We start from the raw sequence: 10192 nt of genomic DNA, 5'->3' as shown, positions 1-10192 counted from the left end.
TAAGACATGTTTTCTGACTTTTACAAACATAAAACATAAATCGGGTCTTCTTCTGCCTCTGGTTCGGTGAATCTTGGTCGTAGCGAGATGAAACTTCCAGCTGTGGAATCTGTGAAATGTGAGCTTTCAGTAGAGGAGCCGTTTGTTCGTGTTCATGGGGAAACATCATCTGTGTTTATGTATTTTTCAGACTTTATGTAGCTGCTCTTTGAATTATTTGTTATCTTAACTGTGTTTGTTGGTGATAGAAATGGTTTTACTGAGCTGGTAGCTGAGATTCTGGACTTTCTGTGGATGCCACACATGTTTATATTTACATCTACAGACCTGACGTTACACCCGGAAACGAGATGTTAACCCCTTAACTCCCACCCTTAACAGCGAGCAGTCAGAACATTTCCACACAGAACCTGAAGAGGGCGCCATCACATCTGTCTGGATGATCAGGACATGACTGAGGGACGTCCACTAATGGAAACTTCCTGTTGTTGTCAGACAGGTGGAGCTTCCTGTTCACCGTGTTTGCTTCCATTGACTTTCCAGGAATCTGATGGAGAGAACAGAACCAATCCAGATTCAGGTGTTGATCTATTGACACTTTGATGCTGACTTTGAAAGTGATGAATCCAATGAAACACACACACACACTTTCTCAGACCTGGTCTCAGCCATCGCTCTCCAATAGGCTCCACTCTGAAAGGAGGAGGGGGGTCAGGTTTGGCTTCTGTCTCCATCTAATCCCTTCTCCTCTACATCTGACTGTTTTTAAGCAGCTTCATCAAACATGAGGGAAATGAATGAAATGTCTGAGCTCCTTGTGTGTGAGAAGCTTTCACCCCCAGCCTCTAAGAGACCAATCACCACTTTGACCTGCTTCTACTTTAATATGAGACTCCTCAGTGAGGACATGATGGAGGAGATGAAAAGATGCTGCTGACAGGAGGAAACTAGACAGGTGAGGTAGAAGTGGACAGACAGGTATGAGGAGCTGTATATATCGTATAAGATAGCTGTCAGAAAGACGTATGCATGATTCTAAGATTTGTAGTCGTATTTTTGTGTTAATAAAAGTTTTGTGCACAAATCAAGGCTGTCATATATGTGCGTCTGGTCAATTTTGTGGATTAGGAGTTGTTTTATGTGAGTATGAATCTTAAAGCTGTGAGTGCAAAATCTTGTGAATACAACTCCAATTTCTACGAAGACAAAGTCTCCTATTCTGTGTGGACACGAATTCACGTTTTTGGGTACGAGTAGAAAAGTATTCAGATGACGTCACAAGGGAGGAGTAATCGATCTGCCGATTGTACAAAACACAACAAGCTCCAATTTCAAAGATGGCTGAAGAAATTGCAGCGGGAGGAGCTACCGGCTCAAGTGAAGCATCACAGGTAAGATGTTCAAGCGGTCTTTATTTATATATTAAAGAAAAACATACTATTTTCAATAATATTCTTTGATTTAAAGACGTACTGCTATAGTTTGCCATGTCGGGTAGTGCTAGCATTAGAAGCTGGCTTGTGCTATTAGCATTGATGTAGCGTGGAAACTATAAAATGTTTATTCTTAGACAATGTCGATTGAAATGCGACTTTTATGGATTTATTAATTACGCTATTTAGTCGATCAGTCTGTCCTCGCCAATCCTCTTTTCCATTTACCCCACTCCCTTCGCCCGCCTTTTTTTTTTATTCCACTCCTGCGTTGTTCAGAAGCTGAGGATAAATCAATCCATGTACCGGTGAATAACCGTATTTATTATATATGTCATGATATGCATATTTATGTAATCTTCTCTGCCATAAACACGATATTGCGGGGGTTGCGGGGGCGTTTGAGTGACGTGACCTGGGACGCCGATGGAGTGAAGAGACTTAATTCCTCCCAGTAGAAAGTTGCAATGGATTTCTTTAACCATCACTATTACTCTGAAGTTGGTACCGCGTAAAACCTCATAGGGCAAATATCTGGCATATTTCCTCCCTGAGCATCATCTTTGTCATCTGATCAACCAGCGGAGCACCGTTGCTAGGTCCCTAGCAACGGTGCTCCGCAAGTCGTGTTATACTGTTTACAAAAATGACAAACCATAGAGTGCAGTGATTGGCAGCACTTTATAATGATAACAGGTTATTGTTTGAAAACTAATCATTGGCTACGTTGCTAAATAAATATTAGTATGTGTCTGCACCCAGTTGTTTGAGATCTGCCACTCACAAGTGTGGACCAGATTTTCTTGCTGTTGGACCAGACTTTTTGGTATTGATGGACCCAAGTTTATACGTTGAGAAGAAGTTAGACTCTGATAAGATAGTTTTAAAAAAAACATGTCAATGACCTTTGCTATTCAATATTGGACTTTTTTGTCCCCAGGTCCAATTAAGAGACATCATAAACACAGCTCAAAACCTTGTTCTGATGTTAAATAACAGTTTACCAGCAAATGCCAGGCTAGACAGACAGGGCAGCACAGGAGAAGCTGCTGTTGGACAAGGAGTGCAGTCAGTGAGCACAAGACCTCAGCAGGCAGTGCAACAAAGAGCTCAGCTCAGTGGCCATGGACAGTCTGTGAAACAAGAAATGGCAAGGTGGGATACACAGATCTTTTGTCTTAGAATATTTTCTGGAGCTTTAAACCATCACCCTGTAACTATTGTATAAAGCAAATTTAACAAATTATAATCCTTGAGAATAGGTTTCTTCTGAGTTAGGTTGTTTTTTTTTGTTGATAAAAGATACAAATAATTAAAGGCTATACCATCTTTTTAGGTCTTTTCCAGGATTTTTTCAAAAAGAGGCAAGGGGCAAGAGATGATTTGCGCCATATAGGCCAAAAGAATGTGGAAAGTCTTTTTTGGTGAATTTTTTTCTTCTTGAAAAACAATATAAAAAAACACCAAAAGGAGAGGATTAACTACTACTGATGCTGGCTGGTCTTGGAAAGCGTTCCCTAACCATATCTGAAAACATGACACATTCAGAGGTACTATATGCTATTATTCATTTACTGGCATGCTATGTCCACAGAAAAAACTTCCATATTAAAAAAAAAATTCCATGCATCATTTAGTTAATACCAGCACAATTAAATAGTCAGTACTTAATAAGTATAGATCATTGAGATAAAGCTTTAATCATACTTTTGTCTTTTAAGATTTCAGATTTGCTTGTGAATGCATATCCAAGACTGGCGAATATATGTGGTGGCTGGATGCTGCACAAATCCACTGGTATGTAGGTCTACACTGGATTAATGTTGATTCAAAATACCCCCTGTAAAAGTGTTTATATGTTTAGGTTTGTTTAGTATCAAAGCTTTTCAATTTTAGGTGGAAGTGGACGACGGAAGTTGGTTGTTATCCCTCCAGATCTACATGGATACACTGGCCAGCAGCTAAAAGCAGTGACTGGCAATGGAAAATACTTACTGTACATCTCACCTTTACAAGAAGAACTTGATACAATTCCACTTCCACCTGAAGCTAAGGAGTTTGAGAACATGCCCAAAGCCCAGTGTACGTCCTGCCAGAAAATGGTGCCACTTCAGATTCTTCCAGTGCACATCAAGGAATGTAAAAGAGAACTTGTAGATTTGTGTCATTCTGCTGAAGAGGTATGTCAAAGTTCAGTCTTTAAAGGCTTCATTTTACAGCTGTTTATCTTTTAAATTGAAATGTCTTTCTGTATTGTGCTCTGAACACTTGTGTATTGTTGTTGTTTGTCTCCCCCAGCAAAGTTGCGAGGAACATGAAGATGAATTCACAGATTCCAAATGCAACCAGTCAGATCAGGTGAAATAGTTTGTCTTTCTTGCCATTTTAAATCTCTGGAATAATTAAAGTTTTTATTAGAATGCTTCTTTAATTCTTTTTGTAGACAGCTGAATGTCCTGTGTGCAACAATGCATTTCAAGTTGGCATCATTGAAGTCCATGCAGCCACATGTGGATTGCGGTATTACAAATTACTTCAGTGTAGCGTTTTAAATGTATTGCAACATTAATTTTACAAATTACATTATGGAACATTGCTTTGCAAAATGCTATATGTATGCAAGTGTTTATGTCAAGATATTTAGGACAACGTGTTTGTGTGCAGACCTTCAGAAAATGACAGCGATGAATCAAGTGGATCAGGGGCAGTGGGTAAAATCAGTACCTTTCAAAGGTAATGTTGTACATAAAGTAGTTATGATAGAAATGTTAAAAGGGTAATGAACACTTTAATGAGGTACTGCAGTATCCATTGTACTTTTCCTGTTGAAAAGCTTTGTCATTTATTCGAGTGTGATCAAAGACAAATGTGTTAATCCAAAACCATATTATGTCTGTGACGCATTTTGCTCTTATCTTTACTTATGTGAGGCCTGTTCTCATCGCGTAGAATTTCACCAGTACAGCAGGTGTGGCAGTTGCTGTGCTATGCCACATGCTAACAAAGACATAGAACACATGTAACAAAAACCTATGAACTTATACAAATAGTATAATCATATATAATTAGTTTTTATTCAAATGCTTAATGTTTAACAAGAAAAGTAAATCAGGAAATAGACAATGTCTTGTGTTAATTTTTTTTTTATGTTTTATTTATAATTCCAGTACAGAGGAAATCTTGGATTGGATTACTCATCAAGTAAATGAAACGGATACATTTTCCATTTGTGTTTCACGAACTGACCTCTTCAGCAGAGGCATGCATCAGTGGCAACGGCAGAAGAAGACATCGCCAAAGTCTAGACTTAAGGTCACGTTCTTTGGGGAGGCAGGCATTGATACTGGTGCCCTTAGCCGGGAATTTCTCACAGGTGCAATTTTTTTTCTTAATTCAATCTCACAATAAGAGAAAAATTATGCACATAAAAATTTTACAAGGCAATGTGCAGGATAAAAGATTATCTAGAACACAAAGGAAGGGAATTATTAGCATACTGGATGTAGTTCCAAGAACTTTGTTTGGACTGATATTATCTGGTGGTGTAGTGGATTTAAATGCTAATTATTAAATAGAGAAACAGAAGAAACCTTCCAAATCTCCTGTATTTTTATTTTTTGCAGAAATGCTGGCAGAGGTTGAAAACAGACTCTTTGCTGGAGGATCAGATAAGAAAGGGAAGAATCCTGTTTATTGTCTCAACAGTTTGGACTCAAACTACTTCAGGTGTGTAGCTAAATTCCTCTTATATGTTTTATTTTAGCATATTAATAGCTATAATACTTAAAACTGTTTTATATTGTTATATTTTGTTCTGAACTGTTTTCGTGTTCTTCAGCCCTGCAAATAAAGTAATATGTAAGCAAGAACCGGACTTAACCAAGAGTCAGCAGCTGATACATAGTGACATCACCAAGATTGTTGACATAAGCAAGAACTAGATGTAATAGAGAATTAATCAGTCTGTTATCATTTAGGTTTGTTGCATTAGATACGCCCCTCAATTCAACACTTACGCATATTGATCGGAACACCTCGATCTGCACGAGTAATAATGGCATGCTCACATTAGGAATAACTGGACAATTACTTGGTTGGGTGTCCAGCCATCCCATTGTCCAAGGTCTGTCCAGCTTAAGAAGAAAAAATGTGAACTTATCCAAGACTTGGGGCTCTGGCCGGACACCCTGTCCCCTGAGCCCAGCCCTGCATTGCTTTACCTGTTAGAATCGGTAGTAAATTTTCTATAAATGAGAATACACTCTCCTGTTTTTATTCTTAGGCTTCAAATAAAAGAACCAATATAACAATATCATCATAAATCCTCATAAATATATTCTTGTAGTTTATATGCTGTGTTGTTTTGATTTGTTTAGGAGTGTGGGAGAGATGATGGCAGCTAGCCTGGCACAAGGTGGACCTTGCCCCAACTTTTTGTGCGAGTGGTGCTTCAAATATCTCTGCACCGGTGATTCTGACAGTATACAAGTGTCTGCCAGTGATGTAACAGATTTCAAACTGTCACAGCTTATTGAGAGGGTAAACAATTTTTTGGAAGTCAGTAATTGGGGGGGGGGGACTATTATTGGGAACCACAGTTGTAGAGAATGGTGATACAATGCAAGTTGATTTTACTTGACACCTTCTTTGTTTCCAGATAAACAGCGCTGGACATGACAACATCAGTGACTTGGTTGATGATATTGTGACCTGTGGCTACACCGGAATCGTGTCTATGGAAAAAAGACACTCCATGATAAGGTATTATAAGGACATGGTTTTCATTAAGGCAAAGGCGTATTCTTAATTGTGAACCAAATTTCAGTATATCCCGAAAGGATTCACAGCGCTTTGCTTTTTCCACATTTTATGTTAGTTTTCTTCCAAATATGCAAAATTAATTTATTTTCTTAAATTTCTTCATACAAATAACCAATTAGGAAAATGTGAAAACATTTTTTGTGTATTACAAATGTAAAAAATACAAAGACCAAAAATCCCATTTACCGAATTATTCACGGCATTGGTTTCTGAACCATTTTGCAAAGATCCTGAAGTATAAAATGGCCAACTCAGATTCCAGCAGTGTATTTGATCAAACATCTTTGGAAAGATCTGAAAATGGCTGCACTGATTTATCCATCCAGCCTGATGAAGGTTGAGAATAACTGCAAAGAATAATGGAAGAAATAGTCTAAAGATAAGTGAGCTAAGCTGGTGGCATCAAATCTAAAATAAGGAATACAAGTAACATTGGTTTCATGCAAAGCTGTGTTGTTAAAACTTCCTTGCATTTAATAGTTCTTTTTTCCTCCTCATGTAACAGGTTCACCACTAATTTTTAGTCTTCTGATAACACTTATTTTTCATTAGAACTGTTGTACTACACTCAACCATGAGACTCATCCCGATGCTGGACCAGCTCAGAAAAGGCCTTGAGCTGTATGATCTACCAAAAATCATGAAGACCCATCAAGACCTTTTCCTACCACTGTTTGTTCCTGGGGAAGATCATGAGGTATTTTCAGTTTTTGACTGCTTTTAATTATGAAATAATGTTTTGTGCAACAATTGGGCCAATTCAGGGTCAGACTTAATTGCACTTCTGTCTTCCTAAAGCCAGATGCAACCTTCCTCCTGGAGAGGAGTGGTCCTGTCTTCAGTGAGATAGGTTCTGCCAAGCATCAAAAAGAAGTAAAGATTATGAACTTTCTCCAAGACTACCTTCAAGAAATAGAGGATTCTGGTATGTTTTGTTAAATATTGGGTAATCAAGAGGTCAACTTTGTCTGCTATCCCACAGTTCACTGTACACAACTACACTTGTCTGCGAATGTATTCATACTCTTCTAAAGTTCTTCTAAATACTCTTCCAAACTCTTCTCTATACTATACTCTTCTAAAAGGCAAAATTCTTAAAACAAATTCAAATAACTGGAGACTAAAAAATAATACATTTGCTGAATTATAATTAAGTGAAATAAGGCATCAATTTTAAAATTGATTTGGAAAATATATATTTTTAAAAATATACTAACAATCGGGTCCTGGAGCAATGAGAGCACTTTGCTGATGAGCAGGGGTCCAGGATACCTGTGGACAGGTGAAGACGTCTGATGGAGAGTTCCAGAAAACACCTGATTGCAGTGATGGACTCAAAGGATTGTTCAACAAAATATTAGCTGATAAGGGATGGAACATAGATTAATTTCTCAGATTTTTTGCTTGTATTTTTAAAATATATCTATTAAACCACAAATAATGTCATGATTTTCATCAAATTTCAATGTATTACTTTTGTGAGTTTCAGCTCATTTCAGTCGCAGCACATTTTTTCCTTCTTTATTGGAAGGGTATGAGTAATTTTGCAGGCATGTGCGTGTGTGTGTATATATATATATATATATATATATATATATATATATATATATATGATGATGATGAATGACTTGCAGAGTTCTGTAGGTGTCTAAACAATTGCCTCATCATAATCCCTGTCTTCTTCAGAAAAACGTTGCTTTTGTTTTTATCTTTATGTACTTCATGTTTTAAGTGACCAATTATTCTTACACTCAAATTAAGAATAATTTGTGTATATTTTGTTTATAATTTGATGACTAAAATAAAACTAAGAGTGCATTATTCTCCTAATCAAGAACAAGAGGGCTCCAGCAACGACGGTGGCATTCCAGGAGGTTGGACTGTAGGCCACATCATGCAGTGGATGACTGGACAACGACACAAGCCTGTTCTGCCAAGTGAAAAAAAGGACTTTACTGTAACTATGTCACATTCCCATCAGCTCACCTAAAAACATACAGTGAATTCAGAACCATCATGACACAAGCCATTTGCCATGGGCAAAGTTTTGACAGGGTGTAACCACTCAGTCTAAAGAAAGACAACAAAGTTACTGTGACTGTTCAAATAAGGTTTTATTCTTTTGCTATTTGCAGGAGCACACTGAATGTTTAAAATCAACTTTTTTGTTTATCACTAGCAAACTATTGTTTGTCTGAGAATGAAGATTTATGCCAAAGTTAGTGTTTACCTTCATGTTACTCAGAGTACCTGCAGTTGTTTAAGTTTTTCACAAAGTTCATTCTGAAAATGGAATATCTCCAATGGAAATTTCCTAGGGAAATTTAGAAATGTTTTTCAATAAAAATGTTTAGGACATCTGTCTCGTGTTAAACAAGGCCTTTTTTGCTCTAAAAGTTTCTATACACCACTTCATCTTTTTTTTTCAGGTCTTGTTACAGCTCAGTCATTTCTTGTGTTGCCCTCAGACTTTCATACCACTGAACCATTGTTATGTAAATGTCTCTGCCAAATGATTCTGATGATGCCAATGGATCTATCATGGTCTGTACAGTTTCCATGGTATGTGGATCCAGAGGACAGTCAATTTCTGGGACTTCAACTCCATGTGGTTCCTCTTGCACAGCATCAAACATCTCCCAGTCTGTTCCAAATAGCTCCATGTTCTGAAAAAAACATTTAATTTTATAAACATATAAGATCACACTCTGGCCTACACAGCTGCAGCGCCAACAGAAAACATTCAACAAGAGATGAAAAAAAGATTCAACTAACCTGCACATCATTATTTGGGTCACAAGGCTTATTCATGTGACCCAAAACCCAGAGCTGGTTTGGAGAGAGCCCACCTTCTGACCTTAAGGGATGGTTGTCCCAGCCTTCTGTGAAGCTGTGCAGGGCCTCTGCCAGACGCGGAAGGAAGACATAGTGGGCACAAAACAGATGAACAGAATCTGCCAAATCCAAAAGGCCATCCTCCTCGAGACTGTGAAGTACTTCATAGAAAAGGTGTGTCACGCAAGTCCAGACATCTCGCCACAGACGTTCGATTCTAGATCAGAAACATAACTTATTTAGCTGGAAAGTTAATTTTGATGTGTGACTAAAAATACAGTGCAGTAATAATTTTCCATTTCATATCTTGGAATTGCTTAACTGTAAACTATATGAAATATTGTAACCTTTGATTATGTACACTCCGCCCGGCTATAAAACTTCCTCTTCCAGTTCCTTTAACAGTGAACATGGTTTCAGCAATTAAGATATTCTCAACGCCTTGATCAGCCCTGACCCTGGAAAGTACATGAAAGAAATGTTCAGTCAAATTCATGAAAACAAAATATTCCATAAAACATTACTGAATTGGGTAATGAGGTCATAGAAACAAGAGGCAAACGTGATATCTCTTTACCTGGAAGGCCAGCCGTAGTTCTCTACTGCCTTCAGAAAAAATGAATGAGCAGTGCTTGAGCGGTTGTTCGTTGCTGGTTCCAGATAGAAAATCTATATAAAAAGACAAACAACATTTGAATCTGCAGAGTCTGCAACACATGAGATTAAAAATCTTCACTGAACCTTTAGAAAATTCAAAAGAATCAGAAAACCTTAAAAAAAAAGCAGTTAATGCATGTATTTTTTGGCAAAGGGTTTCTACCATCATGAACACAAATGTTTTGTAAATTTGTGAATATACATTTTAAATGGTTGATTTCCTGCTCCTGTACATCCTACTTTTCCCCCTCCCACCTGATTTTGTCCTCCATTCCTTGTCATTATTTTTTCCTCCCCTTCCTCATATTTTCTCTCCATATGGTTGTCCAAATAAACCCTTAAAATTCTATGGATCTAGGAGTTTTTAAGTTATTATGAGTGCAAACCTTTTTCCTTTTTGGTGATCAGAAAACCACACCAGAACACCAATGAGCAGAGGTGGCAGA

The 10192-nt window shown here is 37.7% G+C and overlaps 1 long non-coding RNA gene across 1 annotated transcript; it reads right to left on the bottom strand.

Moving 5' to 3' along the window:
* Window positions 1–8876: 8876 nt before the first annotated feature.
* LOC121655703 lies at window positions 8877–9896 on the bottom strand. The gene is made up of 4 exons (XR_006013274.1): window positions 9667–9896; window positions 9437–9547; window positions 9030–9306; window positions 8877–8920 (listed from the first exon to the last, which is right to left on the bottom strand). It is a non-coding gene; the product is annotated as an uncharacterized LOC121655703 (long non-coding RNA).
* Between the last annotated feature and the right edge of the window lie 296 nt (window positions 9897–10192).

Source organism: Melanotaenia boesemani, chromosome 2 (assembly GCF_017639745.1).
Source record: "Melanotaenia boesemani isolate fMelBoe1 chromosome 2, fMelBoe1.pri, whole genome shotgun sequence".
NCBI classification, from domain to species: Eukaryota; Metazoa; Chordata; class Actinopteri; order Atheriniformes; family Melanotaeniidae; genus Melanotaenia; species Melanotaenia boesemani.
This window is presented reverse-complemented; position numbering and strand designations above follow the sequence as displayed.